Raw genomic sequence first — 20,960 nt, forward strand, 5'->3', positions numbered from 1 at the left:
CTCCTTTCATGCTATTCCCCCAGCGGACCACAGCAAAAAATACGGCACTGGCCACAATGGACTGATAAGAAAGGAACAGCATCTCATTGCAGACATCAAAACATTTGAACTTTCTAAGAAAGAAAAGTCTGCTTTGTCCCTTTTTGTACGCTGCAGTTGCATGTTCCGACCAATCCAGTTTGCTATACAGGTGTACACCTAGATATTGTGTATGCATGTATGAGGAAGTACAAACGAATGTCTAGTCCTACCTCTTACATAAGATCCTACTTTTCCTCTTATATTCTGTACTGTATTGAAAAAATACATAAATAACAATAGATAAACTATGATTACTACAATTATAGAATGCTGAGTCTTTCTAAATATGTAGATCAGGGGTCACCAACTCCGGTCCTCGAGGGCACCTGTCCTGCAGGTTTTCAATCTCTCCCTGCTGTAACACACCTGTTAAAATGATCAGCGCATGCTGTAACACACCTGTTAAAATGATCAGCGCATCAGCAAGCTCTTGAGAAGCCTGATAACGATCCTGATCATTTTAACAGGTGTGTTACAGCAGGGAGATATTGAAAACCTGCAGGACAGGTGCCCTCGAGGACCGGAGTTGGTGACCCCTAATGTAGATATTTAACAACTATAACATGAATATTACAAACAGCTCCTGGTCATAACATTCTGATACAGGTATATAAATATTATAGGACATTGTATATAAATATTATTACAAGTTTCTTATGATGCAACACCATGATATGACATTTTAGAAATTCTAAGTATAAGTAGAAATATTGAGTATTTTAAGTACAAACAGTACAACGTGCTCACGTCCATGTTACAAAGGCTTTTCTAAATTTCTACACTAGTTAAAAGTAGCCAAAGGTTATAAAATTCTGGTTCTGACCATCAAAATTCTGGTTCTGGACCTTCTTCAAGGTACTTGACGTAGTATCAAGTCAGAGGAATCCAACTGAAGGGTTTTGGTCGCACTGATCTCAGGAGCAGATGTCTACCAGCCTATGGAGTAACTATAAGTTTTAAACATAATCATGTTACTGTTACTCTGCCTGATCGTCACAAAAGTATGTGTGCGTCGGGGGGGAGTGCCAATAGTAAGCGGCGTTAATGCGCGTTTTACAAGTTGGTGTGAAAATGTAATCGTTTTTATTTTCATCGCTTTTATTTTCATTACTTTTATTTTCAAATCTTTACTACCACCACTTCCTGTCAAAAATGTAAACGCTTTTATTTGAAAATCTTTACCACCACCAGTTCTGGTCTGACAGTACTCTTCCGGTCTGACAGTACCCCTCCCCGGCCCCTCGGGGCCCTGGCGGGAAGGGGCGTTACGTTCCGTGGTCTACGGTCTGCAATCAGACCCCTCTGGTACGCATAGCCCCCCCCCCCCCCCTATTCCCCCCCTCCCGCGCACGCACGCACGCACGCACGCACGCACGCACACACACTGACACTGACTAACGAACGAACGTGCCTCTCCAGGATCCACACGCTTGATTGTATTTTCCAGATTTTTTTTTCTCAGATGTACTCATACGTACTCAACACAGGACGTTGATCACTACTTTTCTCGAGAATAGTATCTTGCACTAAATCTTTTTGTTCGATTAAAGTCGTCTCGGTACACGTTGGCGCTTCTTGGCCTAGCTTAGCTAAGTGTGGCTTAGGTCGCTAGCTGCTAACAAAGAGACGCGTTTGTGATCAACATCGCTCGGCAGAGATCAAGTTTGAGCTGCAAGTGTTGTGGTGATTGTCGTGTGAAAATGTGCGCAAGAAGGACAGCAGAGTACGAGGAGGAACTTTTTGGAGCAAAAGAGGCCAACGAGCGACAACGTCAACAATTGGACGTCATTAGCAGAATGCGGCCAAGAATCGTTCCCCACAGAGCAGGTTTGGTCACTTCTTTCACTATGAGTACAAATCAAAATTGTGAGGTTTTGATTTTTTTCCGTGAGTACGAATCAAATATGTAATTTCTTTTGGTGTGAGTACGAATCAAAATTGTGGGTGTGAAATGTTTTCTTGTGAGTAAGAATCAAAAATCTGTGAGTGAATTGTTTTATGAAATCATAGGCATAAATCCTGCGCCACTTGTGGTAGAAGCTTGAAGATTGCCACGCACTGTGTTGATTGTCACCCTGTTTTAAGATACATTAAAAGAATGGGGAAATCTAACAGTAAAATCAGTGATTAAAATAATGATCCCAAAGGATACCATGTAAAGACTAGACATTTGTGGAGCGTCATTGTCGCTCCAAAATAAAACACTTCAACCTAAAACACAATATGACTTTGCTGGCCATCTTAACTCAAAAGCTAACGAACCTGCAGGACAAAATAAGAACGAAACGAAAAAACAGTTAAAGAGAAAGGATGGCGGAGTCCTATGTACCCTTAAATTCTGTGTGTGTATGTTTGCGCAAATCGTTCGTGAAACCCCTGTGTGAAGTGTGTGAGTGGACAATGTGATTGGAAATTAATAATAGCACAAGGTATCTTATTCTATATAATGTGGTAGGATTGTAAGACTGCAGCAGACTGGTGTGGATGCAGAAGCAAGAATTATGCACTTGAAAAGGTTGAAGTAAGAATTACCACAACAGAAAATTTGAGTTGCTGTCCTACTGATAAGAAACCAGTTTATAGAACACCCTAGGTGTTAACAAATTGGACTAAATTCTCTATAAATTGGGGAAGATATGGAGTAAAATTAAACTCAGGTTGCAGTGTGAGGATTGGAAGTTTGTTGAAAAACAGGATCCTGATAATATCCAATATTTAGACACATGGATAGCTGAACACTGCTTTAATAGATACACAAAAAGTAGCCGCGTTGCAAGAATCAATTATAAAAAAGACAGGAAACGAAAAGAGAAACTCAAAACAAAAAGTACAAAGACAGAGGAAAAATTAGATAAGGAAATAGCAGAAGTTTATCTACGTTCAAGGACGAAACCTGGAGTTGTTTTAAAAGTAACAAGGAAAAGTTACATTTTTGTATGATTCATGAGCATGTAGAACAGTGATGAGAAAAAAAAACACACACAAAGAAGCAAAAGAAGCAGCTGTTGGCATTTTCAGTAGACCAATTAACAGATTAAAACAAACCACTCAACGACACAATACTGAAAGAGATGCAAAATAGTGCATTGGAAAGTGAGTAAACCGTTTGGAAAAATAAAGTAATAATGAGAAATGACGAATCATATGTAGTAAAGACGGTGAACCCATCCTGGCCTTGCCACGTCACGTCTCTACTGGGGGGGAGGCAGATGGTGGAACATCACTTTACTGCATATCGATGTCGAGCATGTGTGACTTGTATAAAACATAATTCATAAGGCAATGTCAAATTCTACAAGCACAGTAGGTGGTGCAAAGGGATTTTATTCGACTGAACAAAATAGGAACAATACTAATATTGCCTAATGCTAATTATTGTGTTTTCACAATGGGTTGATATTGTTCCAGCTAAACACTCCGATGCTATTACTGTGGCAAAGACGTTGTGTAAATATGTCATTATGGCATACCACAAATAAGTTGGAGTAATAATGCAAGTCATTTTGTAAATATTGTTAAGAAAACAGGACAAACGTTAGTTATCCAGTGAAAGCATCGTTGTTCATAACATCCACAAAGTGCACAGCTGGTGAAAAGAACGAATGGCGCTGTTCAAAAAAATGTAAAAGAGAATTATGAAAGGGTCGCTGATGGTGTAGTGCAGGGGTGTCCAAACTCGGTCCTCAAGGGCCAGTGTCCTGCCTGTTTTCCATCTATCCCTGCTGCAACGCACCTGATTCAAGAGATCATGATCGTTATCAAGCTTCTTCAGAGCCTGCTGATGAGCTGATCATTTAAATCAGGTGTGTTGCAGCAAGGAGAGCTGGAAAACAGGCAGGACACAGGCCCTTGAGGACCGAGTTTGGACACCTGTAGTGGTACACTCGTCTGAGTTGTATGCGTGCAGCGTGGGATCGGTTCCCACTCAGTGACTGTGTCTGTGTGTGTGTCCTGCGACTGGCTGGCGACCAGTTCAGGATGTAGTTCGCCTTTCGCCCATAGTCAGCTGGGTTAGGCTCCAGCGCCTCCCAGCGACCCTGTACAGGATAAGCGGTGTGGAAGCTGACATGACAGATGACAGAATTATGAAAGGAGCAGAACAGTTAAGTTCGTTTGAAATTCAGTATGGAAGACCATTTATTTTACCCGTTGTAAATAATTAGATCCTGAGCAAATGGAAGAAATTGACTTAAAGCGGAAGTCAATCCAAACATATTTTTTTCAAGAATATGTGTTATGCAAGCCCACTAGTTGAAACACAGCATTCTGATAAATTTTCGTTTGTGGAATAAATGTTAATCCACTCGCTTTTAGCCATCTCTGGGGCGGCCATTTTGTCTTCTGTCGACTGAAAATGACCTCACAACTGCTCACAGCGACCAATCACGGCTCAGATTCAGAAAACAGGTCAGCCGTGGTTGATCGTTGTGAGCAGATGTGATGTCAATTTCAATCGACAGAAGACAAAATGGCTGCACCGCAGATGGCTAAAAACGAGTGAATTTTGCTGCTCAACTTGTATTGCACAAACGCAAAATTAATCAGAATGCTGTGTTTCAACTAGTGGGCCTGCTGGGAACATATTCTTGTTGTTTGGGTTGATTTCTGCTGTAAGTAACTTAATAAGGAAAAATCGCTTCTAAGACTACGAATGTTCACTACTTACGAATTGCCAGCTGAGGATACGAATCACTTTTGTGAGAGGACGAATCAACAACACAACAAGCAAATTAGGATGACGTCACACAGGCCACAGACAGGTGCCAAGGGGGGAGCTCATCAAGCCGTGATTCCTCCACCTGCGCATGCGTAGAGAACAAAACAAAGAGGCGAACGCGAGCGGATCGGACGGCGCTTCTAGCAGCTCAGGAGAGCATCTTCACAGCAGGTAAAGTCAGCAATTTATTAATCATATTTGTTTTGTAATTTGTAATTTGTCAAATAATAGCTTTGGACTCACAGACTTACGGCTATAGATTGCAATCTAATGACGCGTTTCACTGTTAGCATTAGTACGTGGCTAATATAGCTCTGTTTTCAACGTTGAGTCATATCTGTAACTAGGGCTGTTCGATTTTGCCTAACAGGAAAATCCCGATTATTTAGTCTCAAACCCGATTTTACGATTACGATTTCTTTGTAAAATAAAAAATAATGAAAAAATGAAGTATTTTGAATGTCTTTTATTTAATCTTAATTTTTCTTTCTTTGAACTCAAAATGCCAGTCAATTTAACTTAATACACACAGAACAATCCATTGGGATTAACAGCATTTTACTTACACAATAGATTTCAGATCTGTTCTTAATTAAACCAATAATGAAAGAAGAAAGTGCATATACCATCTGAAACGAAATCATCAACATGGGAGAAGGTAGACAGTCAAGTCTGTAAACCAAACAGTCTGTCAGCAAGTCATTTTGCCAACCAGCTAGTGACTAGCCTTTCACCTTTCTCCCTGGTCTTACTTAAACATAAATCAATGATTAGTGCAAAATTGTCACTCAATAATACAATGCACTGTCAAGCTTAAGTACAGATGCATAGTCATAACCAGAGGTCCGTTGTAGAGGAGAAAAAAAGTGACGCCTTTCAGATGTTGAGTTACTTGCTCATGGGTTGTATTGTACATGCGGGGCACACACCACACTACAGATCTATATTTGCCCGATTTATTAACTAAACGCTCACTTGCCTGAGCAAATAGCAGAATCGCCAGTAGCGCCGGGGTGTTGTTGTAGTTTTTCCGGACTGCGCGCTCGTGGGAGGAAGCGGAAATGCAGAGGAAACTACGGTGACTTGGATACACCAAAAATAAAAAACAATCGAACGTGCCGATTTGAACGTTTTTAACATCGTTTTATCCAGAAATTTCGGTTTCGGTTCAAAATCGCTTAATCGAGCAGCCCTATCTGTAACCATACTGTACTTTAGTCATCTGCACCCACAATTCAACACGTCGACAAAAATGTATGTATTGTATGGATACTGTTAATAGCTCTTGCTAAATTGGTTGCTCTGTTTTTATTGATTAATTTAAGTAGTCTCACGTAACACAAAAAAAACAAGGACATTGTAGTGTTTAAAAAACTTTCAAGGTCTTTTTTTTTAATAGTAGTAGCAGCAACAAGATGGCTCGTGTCATGTCTCAAGAACAGTAATAGTATTGATTTGATCAAAAAGACGAGGGTAACACTAATTCATTTTCTTTTCAACATTCACTATATGCGGCTAACAATACTTTTTTTTTTTAATTCAGAGCCACATTTATCGATGTTTAACTTCGCTGGTCATGTGACTCCGACACGGAAGAGGTCGTACCATGTCTCCCCCAACGCAACTGATGATGCCGCGGTGAGTTTGTTTACTCTACTTGCCCTTTGTGTTCGTAAAATTGAGTACCGGTAATAATTGTTACTTGACACGTTGCACATTAAGACGACTTAGTCAACCAGCTACAATTTAAAATTCTGTCTGCTGTTAAAATTCTCTGTGTTTATAGGCATGAATATTCCTTACATTGAGTGGGAAAACAGTTGACTTCCTTGTGATGACAACATGAGCAATTGTTGTTCCACACACAGCATGCCCACAGACTGATGGACAACTGACGTTTTTCAAGAGATGCAGATGACCCCAAGAGTATCATTTCAGTCTTTTGGCAGTGATATTTACTTTGCTGCTGTTCAATTTTGTGAGCCATTTCATGAAATCTGAATATGTGTAAATTGATCAGAAAGACTTCAGTTTTGTGTTGATCTTTAAAATCTATGGGACACGGAAAAAAATGACCTCCAAAACCTTTTTTAAAGAAGGAGTACAAGTACGAATAATAAGATTGCAATGATTACTTTGGTAAAAAATAAAAATGAAAAGGCCTCGAAAAAGATGCAGAAAACCCGATTTTTTTTTGGGAGCTGGGTCAGCCCGCTGGCCATCTGAGTGCGTGCATGACGTCACTTGCCCAGCGGCGGCGTCTTGACACTTTGAAGATGGCATTGACAAGCTGTCGGTAAGTATTTGTCGCTCCGTTTTATTGTTAAATTAAAGGAGAATCGAAATTAATCAGACGAAAACCACGACGGGCACACTTCACAGCCATCAAGTTAGAGACGTGACGATGACGTCATGTCTTCTTCACGATTTCGCCACCCCGGAAGATTTCAAAGCGTAATGCTAAATCCATTAAATACTCAGTTAATGAGTATCAAGGCTTGTCCAATTTGAGAAAACGTTCATTGCGACGATATTTTATTTTTAGTGTTGAATACAACATTAAAATTTGTAAAAATCGTGTGCCATACACTAAGTTCAGATACCTGTGAAAAGTACAGCTGAGCCCACTTGAAACTTTTGTCTCCGCATTAATGGTTGATTTGAGTGCAGAAACTGTTCACAAGTAATACGTTGTCACTTACACCAAATCTAGCATATAACTGACCACATTTTCTCTGAAAATGGAGCTTCACAGATGTTTTGTGAAAATAGAAAGAGCTTTAAATTCTGTACCCATATGGAAATAAAATCAGTTCAGCATTGAATAACTTCATCTTGGAAAGGAAAAAGGACTGTAAGGATAGCATCTGTGGGTGGCCATTCAGGTTATACTTCAGATTAGTGTTGTTCCGATACCACTTTTTGGGCCCCGATACCGATTTCGCTACCTGGCTGGCCGATACTGGCCGATGCTGATGCTGCACCGATGCATTGCCATTTGAAAAATCCAAATATAAGCACTATTTTTCTTGTAATTCCAAAGAAATGCATACTCCCTTGAATGTAAAATTATTCAGATTTAAATCATCACTTGTGAAGTATCTGTTGTAATAGGGCTGCTCGGTTATGAAAAAAATATTAATCACGATTATTTTGGTAATAATTGAAATCACGATTACTCAAACGATTATTTTTTGCTACAAAACAAGAACAGGTTTAAACATATAAAAAATATTAAGACAAAATTCTTTGAAACACTATAATTTAAGTTAATTTTGGACCTAACAATATTTATTAAATTATTTTTAAAAAATTAAAAAGTGCAAATTTATAAATTAAAGTATGGTTTCTTTGTATAAACAAACAGAGCATTGGAGTTAACTTGCTATGCACTTATAAATTGCCAAAGTAGTGAACTGCTTTGAGTAAAATTCCAATTTTGACAGAATAACAGATATGCTATTCATCCATACATTTAGACCTTTGTCTGGAGCCTTTTTGTTTTGTTTTTAAAGTAATATTTAAGTAATTTGCTTCTGATAAATGATAAATTGAATATGCTGATTGGGTCAAACTAATTTAAATGTTGACTGTTACATACTAGTAATCTATACAATACTTATAAATTACAGTAGGCCATATATAAACTGTATTACAATATAATGACCAATAATATGTTTGCAAATTGCATTTGAAGCAATTTGAAACAAAAATAAACACAAAAATGTTGACTTCATATTATAGACTACACAAGAAATGTAACTTAAGTCACAATAATGCTTAGCATGGTTTCTATTTTTCTGCTAGTAAAAGTAGTGTATATTTGCATAAGATATGTTATTTAAAATAAATCCCTCGTGCCGATTGCGAAGTGGAGTCTGTGCCCTAACCATTTGGAAGGCTTGTCCGGGCAATAGATTCTGTTATCTTTTAGTGTCTCTCTGATGTTGATGGATGGGGGTTGCTGCGTACATTGTGTTTCAACGTTGCGCACGACGCCAAATCTGACTCTGTGTTTTCTTGCTTTGGTGTATCATAACATCATCGTAAACCAAACGATGGTTGAATAGATTCGTTGTGTTGCCGGTGGATGCAGAGACAACTTGCACTTTATACATCTTTGCTCACCGTCTTCCACGGCGAACCCAAAATGTAACCAAATAAGCGATTTGCCTTGCCTTGCTTGTTTACAAGCTGTTCCTCTGGCGGTTCGTGTGCCATTTTTAGGTCTGTTACTCTGTTAAAACGTTGAGTAGGAGCGTGTGCAGTGTGACTTGCGGGGTGCGGGCTGGCTGGCTGGCTGGCTAGCTAGCTAGCTTGGAGAGGGCGGCGCGGCGGAGTAACTCGTGAGCGCATGCTTCAAAATAACTCAAAATTAGTATTAATAATCGTTTTTTTACGATTATGCCAATTTTGTAATTGTGGAGTGTAATAATCGAAAATATAATTGAATTTCGATTAATTGCACATACTGTAACATATACACACAGAATCTGTGTGTTGAATAAACAGCCTATTTCCATAGCTCTTCGTGCTGGTGAGATTGCGATATGGGCTAGATATTAACATGCATGTGCATTTGGATAAGGCGCTTCTGTTTCCCTCCGGCGTGCGGCTCTCAAATATGCACGCTGTATTCAAAGAATGATACCAATAACCAGCATCTGCGCTTCATTTGTTCGTACTCGCTGATGCCGATACCAGCATTTTAATGCGGTATCGGAATACTTGCCGATACCAGTATCGGTATCGGAACAACACTACTTCAAATACAACAATTAAGACAATGAGCCTTTAAGGTGGGCTCCATCCTGCCAGATGAATCCCAACAAGCTTAAAAACTTTAAACACTAAAACATTTGAACATGTATGCAGGCCCACTAGTTGACACAAGGCAATCTGATTAATACTGCGTTTGTGGAATAAGTTTTTAGCCATCTCGGGCCATTTTACAAATAAAAAAATACTTGTAAACATTTCACTTTTTTGGGCACCGATCCTTTTTTTTAATGTAGAGGAGAGTGAAATCAAGTGAGTAAGATTAAGGAAAAGCACTGTGCTAAATAAAACTAAACTAAACACTTTAATTGTTTTTTATTTAACCTTAAAAGGACACTTGGGTGAGCTTAACACTGGCACTTATATAATAGGTTTGCATGTAAAAACGACATTAGTACTAAAATTCCCACCTCAAAAGACTGTAGTGATTTAAGGTCTTTTTTTGTGATTAGGTTTACGACGAATTTCCATGCCCCTTTTTATGGTTTTGGTCTCAGCGGTCTACGTCACGCGAGGAAGGCATGCTTGGTAATATTGCTCGCTTTGTCAGTTCTGTTGTCTAAAACGGTGACAGATCGCCACCAAAATGCAAATGCACATTACTACTCTTGTCCACTTCAAACTGTGAAAGCATAAGTGTTCTGCACAATAGTTTGGATTTATTGACATAAAACGCAATCTCATCATGATCACCTCCACAAAATCAAAAATACCGTGGCGATTGCTCCTCCACTTTCACAAGCTGAAGCGGACAAGAGCATGAATGCGCACACCAACCCCGACTGGGTATATTTCAGACATTTAGCGACGCTAAACTAGTGTCAGCTCTCAGGAGGGAGACCGCGCTTGCAGCAGCAGCAGGCAGATTGGAGCCCCCCGCTTCCCTCCCCGGTTAAAGGTAGGATTGGGACGGCTAATAGCAGCAACTAGCTTCAGTCCGTTAACACTAAAAGGGTTGACACAACAACATGAGATCCTTACTGTCCGCCCAGCGTGTGGAGGTGAAGAAGAGCCTGTGTCTTCATGTCGCCTTGCAAGCAGTCGCGCGCAGTGTCCCTGCTTTTTGCTTGCAGCCCCCTTCTGCCCGAGTGAAGCGGCTTGAGAGTGACAAAAGCCCTCATCGAACAGCGAACAAAAAGTTCCAGCGAGGCTGACTGCACAGCCAAGAGTGTGGCCGCATTGGAACGTGCCATTTTTACCGTTGTAAAACGAAAATCTGGGGCATTCCTCATCCAAATAAATGTGCACGTCTCATTTCCATTTCAGTCTGTAAATATCCTGACTGGTGTTTAATGCCTCGCCCGTCCTAACCATGATCAGCAAAGAAGCAGTGTTTTTTTTTTGTTTTTTTTAAGCAAGGAAGCAGTGCGTTCCAGCCTATGTAGCTCTGCTGACTTCCACATTTCCTCATTCTCATATAAATCAGCCACGGAGAGGTTAATCCTTTTGATATGTTGAAGTGGGCATTAGTAGAGATGTCCACATAAATTTTGGTGCCAATTGATCACCGTTTTTGGACGTTATAAGCAATGTAAGTACAATGATTTCCAATGGAGGGTTTGGAATCGGTCCCTCGCGTGACTCTGGCCGAACAAGGATAGAACGGTAGGGGGCGCGGCCATTCTGCTCATTAACAAGGGGCGTTATTCATAGAGTCACTTATTTCCTAATTTCTCCCAAATGTATTGATAAAATAGAACATGACAACTTTTTTCATGGATTATAAAAACGTAAACAATGCATTTAGCTATATTTTTCGCTCATGATGAACTCCCATGCGGGGTAAACCCTCACGTTCTTGACATGGTATCGTGAAATACTTAAATTGTCAAACCTTGTCCTTGTACTTGTAAGAAGATTAAGGCAGCAAAGGCGTGCTGCTCACTGTTTATCCGCATTTGTCACTCCCCGTTTGTGCTCCGAGCGCTGATTTGCTAGCTAACAAGTATCTCAAGTAGAAAATTTTGTAAGTAGAGACGTGTTTTCCATGGAAATGCCATAATCCGTTCCAAGCCCCCCAATATTCAGACATAAATGTTTGATAAAGCATAAAAATGCATCAAAACATGTAACAACTACATGTTACAGCTAGATTATTTCACAATAAATGAGAGTTGTGCATGATGTAAAAAAAACTAAGAATAAAGAATAAACATGATGGTCGTTTACCTTTTAATTGCTGTCCTCGTCGCTTTTTGCCCTCTTTGGTTCAAGTTCTCCCTCAGAAGTGTTTTTTTTCTTTGCCAATGGGATGCCAGGAAGATGCTAGGCTAGCCAATGGCAGAGCAGCTATGAGTATGTTGCGTTCAGGAAACTCCGGAGCTACGAGTGGAAGCCCATACTGTATTTTTACCTTTCGTATCTTGAGATTTCTTTCGTAACAAGCGGCAATATTTTCCTGTTGAGGTGTTTCGCAACTTGAAAAATTCGTATGAAGAGACGTTCGTAAGTAGGGGTACCAATGTATGGCACTTTTCATACACAAAAATGCAACTCAAAGTGCTGTGCAATAAAAAGATCAGGTGGAGCGGTGATTCAAAATCGTCTCTGCGTAGTGCAGAATAAGTGGAACAGGGTCGTCGTCGTTTCAGCCTCCAAACTGGCGTGTATTTTTAACCTCTTCTTCAACTCAACTCAATACAAAACTTGTGCTCCGCTCCACTTGCGCGAGCGTTGTGACATCATCGCGTAACATAACATTAAATCAGTAGTACCATAGTACCGTAACATATAGAGTAAGGGCGCGCCCACAAATCAATGCATAACACACAACATAGAAATCTTCTCCCTTCGTGGTTTTTATCACTCCCAAGTCTCCGGTCATCTTGGCGCTTCGAGTCCTGCCCCCGATTGGCGGCTCCAGAGTCCAAAGGACTTAGCCAAGCAACTCGAGGCCACAGTTCCCTCCACAAGCTTGTGTGTGTGTTTTTGTGTGTGCAGATAAGTGTGCATAACAATGAATGCCTGTTGGCGTGTGTGAGTGTACGTGTGTGTGCGTGTCTGTGAGCTTACACAAGACACAAAGAGTTTTCTGTCTTTATGACTGCTTATGTGTAAAGATATGTAGCTAATTGTGTATGATGACCATAAATGTGTAATGCCATTACCAAAAATGTATAACACAATTACTATCTGATCCATGTATCACTAATATACTAAGATAAGATAAGGCCTTTATTGATCCCACAGTGGGGAAATTTTCAGTGTTACAGCAGCAAAGATATAGGTCACACAGAGACGGCGGTATAATGTAGCCATTAATGTGTAACATTAATGGCAGTAACTATGTGATAACCATGATTATCCATATGCAATACAATAATCACTTGACTAACATCTAGCTAACATATTGGCTAATATAAATTCCCCCATATCCTTCAGCGCAGTAAGAACCATGTCAGACTGCTTTTCATGGATTTCTCATCAGCTTTTAACACGATACAGCCTCATGTTCTAGCTGATAGGCTTTTGTATTCCTTTGGTCTAGATCCGCATTTGGTCGGCTGCATTTTAGATTTCCTCACAAATAGATCGGTTCCCATCAAGTGTGCATTTTATCTGCACTTTTTTGACTTGAATAACTATATACCGTATTTTCACGGTCAAAAGGTGCACCGTATTAAAAGGCGCAGTCTCAGTTACGAGTGCCATTTCTGTATTTAACACATACATAAGGCGCACTGTATTATTGGGCGCAGATGCATGTGTAACCCAGTAGAGAAAACGTTATATTTTATTTCAATGCACCATTTTACTTTGAAAAACTTTTATTTTGGTAAGAGGAAGTGTGCATCTTCTACCTTACTTAATGTCACTTAGGTGATAATGACTTTCTAATTGGACAAAGTCAAGTTGTCCCGCCTACTCGAGACGCCGTCTCGAGTTCACCTTGTTTTCTCGTTCTTTCTCGTCCCAGCGGGGACTGAGGGTCCATGACAGTCCGACCGTGTTCATACTAGAACGTCGTCTTGGTGAGTCGCAATGTGCTACGACGTAAAAATGATAATGCTAGGCTAACGCGGAGCTAACGTTAAGCTATTGCTAATCGCGAGTGTTAATATACTGCTTATTTGCTGTAAGAAACTTGATTGTACTTGTTTAAAGGTATTTCTAAAGCAAGGTTTAGGTTGACAAATGAATATGTAAATGTTTGTCTCTGTGTGCCCTGCGATTGGCTGGCAACCAGTTCAGGGTGTCTCCCGCCTACTGCCCAAAGACAGCTGGGATAGGCTCCAGCACGCCCCGCGACCCTTGTGAAGCGGTACAGATAATGGATGGATGGATGAATATGTAAATATGTTTTTGGTGAATTATATGACATTTAGATGTTGAATGCTCATTTTGATGTAATGTGAGTTTAAAGTGGAATATTGAATTACTCAATTACCCGTTGGTAAGACAATTATTTCTTGATTCAAATGATTGATACATGTTAATCATAAAACATAGGGTTGATAAGGAATTGAAGATACATTGAGAAATATGTTATTGTTATTGCATTGGTTAGTTTCATGTGTAACAATGATATTTTGGAAAACATGCATGTATGTATATGAATAACTTTTCGAATGTGATATTTGAATGCAGTGTTTGAGAAATTGAGAACTACTGTGAAGCTATAGCGACTGATAAGACTGCAAATTGATAATACTTTTATGAGCTACATACAATAATACAATTATTGTTATGCAGGCTAGGTTTTTTACCTTGGTACAGACATTGTACAAGAAGATTTGAGAAGATTCATTATCATTCGATGGAGATGGCGAGCCTGTGCCCAGAACCCCAACTGACATAAGAAAACCTTCTTCACTACCCTTTGAGAAACATCACGTGGTAACAAACCCAACTACCACTATTACACCACTTCTTCAAGGACTACCTAAGACTACAAAAGAGCACACTGACTGACTGACTTAAAGACTGAATATTACTGAGCTCAGTAGGACTCTGGTATTATTTTTTTTACAATTGTGAACTATGGTACCACATGTATATAGATGCCGGCTGTTAAGTTGTAAATAGTTTTGTTGTTTACATTTAATACATTTATTTTTGTTGCTCAATTCTGTCTCCAGCTATTTCATTTGCACACCTGCCCTTACCACTATTGTAGCCTTCGAGAATCTAGAATCTGGTCCAACTTACTTGATATCAAAATAACACTATCTTTGAGTAGTCGGGGCTACACATGGTAAAACATACATATCTTAAAACACGGTAGCATGCATGCACGCTAAAAACACGATGTCCTGTGAAAAACACTTATCTCCAATTTTGGAAACTTTGTTAATTTTGACTTTAATGTGATGTTTATAACGTGAAACATGATTCAGGTAAAAAAAAGTAAATGAAAAAAATTGGGATACCGGTAAGATAGTGTTTTTCACATGAAAGCGACAATAAGAATAAGAATAAGAATAAGAATGCCTTTATTGATCCCACAGTGGGGAAATTTTCATTGTTACAGTAGCAAAGATATAGGTCACACAGGGGCGGCGGCATAATGTGGCCATTAATGTATAACATTGACGGCAAACATTTAGAATCAAACCTATGTAGATATACGCAGTAACATGTGTATATACACATGTATATACACACCAACCTACATCTACATAAAAAATATGAGGAACACTCATTTCGGCCTGTACATAGTACAGAGGAAAAAATACTCTAAGTGACAGTGCTGCAGTGCTGTAGTGAAATGTAAGGAACAGCATTGGATAAAAATAAAACTAGACTAACAGTAGTGGGGAATGTTGAGTATTGCACGGTATTACAGTAGTGGGGAATATTGGGTATTGCACGATACGAGCTCAGGTGCAGGACTGCACAATTGCACTAATGACCGCCAGTTTGTAGAGACTACACAATGTTCTTGTTAAAGAGTCTGACAGCAGCAGGCAAGAAGGAACGGCGGAATCTCTCCTTTGCACAGCGAGGGTGTAACAGTCTGTCACTGAAGGTGCTGTGGAGTGCTGTTAGGGTGCCCTGGAGGGGGTGGTCCGGGTTGCCCAGCATTGATGACAGCTTGGCCAACATCCTCCTGTCCCCCACCGAGTCCACAGAGTCCAGGGAGCAGCCCAGGACAGAGCCGGCCCTCTTGACCAGTTTGTCCAGCCGCTTCTTGTCCCGGGCCGAGACGCCGCCTGCCCAGGTGACCACTCCCTGGAAGATGACCGATGCAACCACCGAGTCATAAAAGTTCCTGAGGAGTGTCCCCTGAACCCCAAAAGACCTCAGTCTCCTGAGTAGGAAGAGTCTGCTCTGACTCTTCCTATAGAGGGCGTCTGTGTTGTCGCACCAGTCCAGTTTATTGTTCAGATGAACACCCAGGTACTTGTAAGTTGAGACTCTCTCAACATCTGTTCCCCGGATGTTCACTGGTGCAGGTGAAGAGTGCTGGCGCCTACCGAAATCCACCACCATTTCTTTGGATTTCCCCGCATTGATCAGGAGGCGGTTCTGCTGGCACCAGTCCACAAAACCCTGAGTAAGTTCTCTGTACTCCCGATCATCTCCGCCTGTGATGAGGCCGACAATCGCAGAGTCGTCAGAGAACTTCTGCAGGTGACAGGTAGGGGTGTTGTAGTTGAAGTCCGAGGTGTAGAGGGTGAACAGGAAGGGAGCCAAGACAGTTCCCTGTGGGGCCCCCGTGCTGCAGAGGAGCACGTCAGACACACAGTCCTGTGTCCTCACATACTGTGGCCGGTTTGTGAGGTAGTCCTGGATCCATGTGGTGAGGTGGTGCGCCACCCCCGCCCGCTCCAGCTTGTCTCCCAGTAGGGTGGGCTGGATGGTGTTGAAAGCACTGGAGAAATCAAAGAACATGATCCTCACAGTGCTCCCCGCCTTCTCCAGGTGGGAGAGTGAAGTGTGGAGGAGGTAGATGATGGCATCATCCACACTGATGCCAGGCTGGTATGCGAACTGGAGTGGGTCCATTGAGGAGCTCACCAGGGGGCGCAGGTGGACAAGGACCAGTCTCTCCAGGGTCTTCATCAGGTGAGACGTCAGCGCCACCGGTCTGAAGCTGTTGAGCTCCTTCGGGTGGGGGGTCTTTGGCACCGGGACCAGGCAGGATGTTTTCCATAGCTGGGGGACCCTGCCCAGCTTCAGGCTCAGGTTGAACATGTGCTGGACAATTCCACACAGCTGGTCTGCGCAGGATTTGAGGAGCTGGGGGCTGATGCCATCTGGACCCGCTGCCTTCCTCGCCTTCATCTTCTTCAGCTGGTTCCTCACCTGAGATGTTGTGAAGGCCAAGGCTGGACAGGAAGGAGTGGTGGCTATCTGGTGTAGCTGGGAGCTGGAGACTGTGGAGAAAAGAGGGGAGGGGGTGACACGCCCAGCAGGAGGAGTAGGTGGAGACTGCAGCAGGAGAGACGGAGTGGAGGCAGGCATCTGATCGAACCTATTGAAAAAGAGATTTAGCTCATTTGCCCACTGCAGGTCCCCCCCAGTCCGGGTCTTGGGTTGTCCGTGGCCTGAGATGGTCTTCAGGCCCCTCCAGACTCCCCTGGCGTTATTCTGCAGCAGCTGCTCCTCCATCCTCTTCCTGTAGGACCTTTTCCCCTCTCTGATCCTCCTCCTCAGCTGGCGCTGCACAGTCCTCCGCTCCTCTATGTTGCCTGACGCAAAAGCCCTCCTCTTCTCCTTCAGGAGAGCTTTTATGTCTGGTGTGATCCAGGGTTTGTTGTTGGAGAAACACCTTACTGTCCTGGTGGGTATGGTGTTCTCCATGCAGAAATTTATATAGTCTGTAACAGTGTCCGTTAGACTACTAATGTCTTCCCCGTGAGCATCGCTGAATACTTCCCACACAGTTGTGCTGAAGCAGTCCTTTAAGGCCTCCTCGGCCTCTCCAGACCATCTCTGAACCGTGCGGGTCACAGCTGGCTGCCTGCGGACCAGAGGTTTGTACACAGACTGGAGAGCCACCAGGTTGTGATCAGCTTTGCCCAGCGGGGGGAGGGGCAGTGATGTGTATGCCTCCTTGGTGTTGGCATAGAAAAGGTCCAGTGTTTTATTGTCTCTGGTGTGGCAGGTGACATACTGTGTGAATGAAGGCAGAGAGGAGGAAGGGGAGGCATGATTGAAGTCACCGGAGATGAGTACCAGGGCATTTGGGTGCTATGTTTGTAGCCTGCTCACTGCTGCAGTCAAGACATCACAGGCTGTGTCGCTATGCATATGCTATGCAGCAGCTAACGTATGTTTTTTAAAAAGCAGAGGGAGCAAAACTGACTTCGGTTTGTTTTTTATTGAAACATATAACAATGTACTCACGTAATTGCCAGTGATTAACTGTCATCCACAAATCCATCAAAGTCCTCATCTTCAGTATCTGAAACAAACAGCTGGGCAAGCTCTCCATTAAACACGGCAGGTTCGCTTTCTTCATTGTCCGAGTCAGTCACGTTGCAATGCGGCTCCTCAGAAACGATGCCGGCTTTTGCGAAAGCTCGCACAATAGTGCAAGCAGACATTTTAGCCCAAGTATCCACAATCCATTCACAAAGTGTGGCGTAACTTGCCCGGCGCTGCCTCCAAGTCTTTGTGAAGCTGTGTTCGCCGTCCGTCATCGCAACGCCCCAAAATGCATCAGTAAGTCAATGTCAAATAGTATGTTGTAATCATAACTCATCTGGCTGTCCTAATCACCTTCATTCTATGGATAAACCATAATACCGTGTGTATCTGACTTCTTGTGTCTCGCAGACATCAGTCAAGATGTTCGTCCTGAGAGGCAGAGACCAGAGCACCCTCACATTAAAGAGGAAGAGGAGGATGAGGAAGTCCGCCATTTCAAAGAGGAAGAGGAGCAGATGTCTCTTTGCATCAAAAAAGAGGAGGAGTTGGAACATCCTGACATGAAAGAGGAGAGAGAAGACCCCCACTACATTAAAGAGGAGGAGATGTGCAAGCTGCCATCGACTGGTGTCCCTTTGAAGAGTGAAGATGAAGGTCAAAATAAATGTGAGGTGAGCAGAGAGGCGCAGCCTCCAAGCAGCAGCTCATGTCAACACATGACAACAGAAAGTGATGGTGACCACTGTGGAGGATTGCAAGCAGACGGCCTCTTAGCGAGACTATCAGAGAGTGCTGATGATGATGATGACGTTGGTGATGATGACGAGTTTATAGGTGATGACAACAAAAGCTGGAAATGTTCTCACTGTGGGAGCACATTTGCTTGTGAGAAGAGTTTGAAACAACACACAAGAACACACACAGGTGAGAAATCTTTTTCCTGCTCAGTTTGTGGCCAAAGATTCACTCAGAAGGGAACCTTGAAAACACACACAAGAACACACACTGGTGAGAAACCTTTTTCCTGCTCAGTTTGTGGCCAAAGATTCTCTCGGAAGGGAGACTTAAAAACACACACGATAAGCCACACTGGTGAGAAACCTTTTTCCTGCTCAGTTTGTGGCCAAAGATTCTCTCGGAAGGGAGACTTAAAAACACACACAAGAACACACACAGGTGAGAAACCTTTTTCCTGCTCAGTTTGTGGCCAAAGATTCTCTCGGAAGGATTACTTAAAAATACACACAAGAAGCCACACTGGTGAGAAACCTTTTTCCTGCTCAGTTTGTGGCCAAAGATTCACTCAGAAGGGAACCTTAAAAACACACTCTAGAACACACACTGGTGAGAAACCTTTTTCCTGCTCAATTTGTGGCCAAACATTCTCTGTGACGGCAAGCTTAAACATACATACAAGAACACACACTGGTGAGAAGCCTTTTTCCTGCTTAGTTTGTGGCCAAAGATTCTCTCAGAAGAAAAGCTTAACAAGACACACAAGAAGCCACACTGGAAAAAAACCTTTTTCCTGCTCAGTTTGTAGCCAAAGATTCTCTCGGAAGGGAACCTTAAAAACACACACAAGAACACACACTGGTGAAAAACCTTTTTCCTGCTCAGTTTGTGGCCAAAGATTCACTCAGAAGGGAACCTTAAAAACACACACAAGAACACACACCGGTGAGAAACCTTTTTCCTGCTCAATTTGTGGCCAAAGTTTCTCTCTGAAGGAAAGCTTAAAAACACACACAAGAACACACACTGGTGAGAAACCTTTTTCCTGCTCAGTTTGTGGCCAAAGTTTCTCTCTGAAAGGAAGCTTAAAAACACACAGGAGAAGCCACACTGGTGAGAAACCTTTTTCCTGCTCACTTTATGGCTAAAGAGTCTCTCTGAAGGGAAGCTGAAAAACACACACACTGGTGAGAAACCTTTTTCCTGCTCAGTTTGTGGCCAAAGTTTCTCTCTGAAGGGAAGCTTAAAATCACACGGGAAGCCACACTGGTGAGAAACCTTTTTCCTACTCAGTTTGTGGCCAAAGATTCTCTCATAAGGGAACCTTAGAAACACACACACTGGTGAGAAACCTTTTTCCTGCTCAGTTTGTGGACAAAGATTCAATCGGAAGCAACGTGTAAAAACACACACAAGAAGCCACACTGGTGAGAAACCTTTTTCCTACTCAGTTTGTGGCCAAAGAGTCTCTCTGAAGGGAAGCTTAAAAACACACACACTGGTGAGAAACCTTTTTCCTGCTCAGTTTGTGTACAAAGATTCAATCTGAAAGCAACGTTTAAAAACACACAAGAACACACACTGGTGAAAAACCCTTTTCCTGCTCAGTTTGTGACCAAACATTCTCGGAGAAGAGAACCTTAAAGATATACACACAAACCCACACTAGTGAGAAACCTTTTTCCTGCTCAGTTTGTTGGCAAAGATTCAATCAGAAGCAACATTTACAAATACACACAAGAACCCACATTTGTGAAAAACCTTTTTCCTGCTCAGTTTGTGGACAAAGATTCTCTCTGAAGGGGAACTTGACAAAACACACAAGAACCCACACTGGTGAAAAACCTTTTTCCTGCTCAGTGTGTGGCCAAAGTTTCTCTCTGAAGCGAACCTTAAAAACACACATAAGACCACACGCTGGTGAATAACCTTTTTCCTGCTCAGACTGTGGGAAAAGCTTCGCTCATGAAACAAATTTAATTGAGCACGTGAGAACTATACATACTGAGGAGAAACCATTCAGTTGCATTGCTTGTGCTAAAAGATTCTTCACTAAATGGCATGCTGAGATATACAAGTGTGCTGATCAGAACAGCAGTGATCATTGAGGCTTCAAAAAAAAAAGAGAAAGAAAGATGCTGTAAGAACTGGCTCCTTGTGGTAAACTGTAAAGGTGAAAATTATTTTTTTTAATTTGCAAAAGTCTTTTAAAGACCGAAGACAATTTTATCAGTGACAGAAGAAGCATTGTCTTAAAATGTAAATGAAATCAGATGTCAATATTCTTTGCCTGTAACATTATTTGTGAACATTATGCTTTTTGGTTGTGTTT

The 20,960-nt window shown here is 41.8% G+C and overlaps 1 long non-coding RNA gene and 1 pseudogene across 2 annotated transcripts; both read left to right on the plus strand.

The window, feature by feature from the left end:
* Positions 1-1,471: 1,471 nt before the first annotated feature.
* Positions 1,472-19,369, plus strand: LOC147127716 (uncharacterized; annotated as a pseudogene). The gene is made up of 2 exons (XR_015084181.1): positions 1,472-1,908; positions 18,302-19,369. The product of XR_015084181.1 is annotated as an uncharacterized LOC147127716 (transcript).
* Positions 4,656-6,969, plus strand: LOC147127717 (uncharacterized). Its single transcript, XR_015084190.1, has 3 exons — positions 4,656-4,969; positions 6,342-6,436; positions 6,585-6,969. It is a non-coding gene; the product is annotated as an uncharacterized LOC147127717 (long non-coding RNA).
* Positions 19,370-20,960: the final 1,591 nt, after the last annotated feature.

Source organism: Filicampus tigris, chromosome 21 (assembly GCF_054856515.1).
Source record: "Filicampus tigris isolate MCC_2025a chromosome 21, RoL_Ftig_1.0, whole genome shotgun sequence".
Lineage (NCBI taxonomy): Eukaryota > Metazoa > Chordata > Actinopteri > Syngnathiformes > Syngnathidae > Filicampus > Filicampus tigris.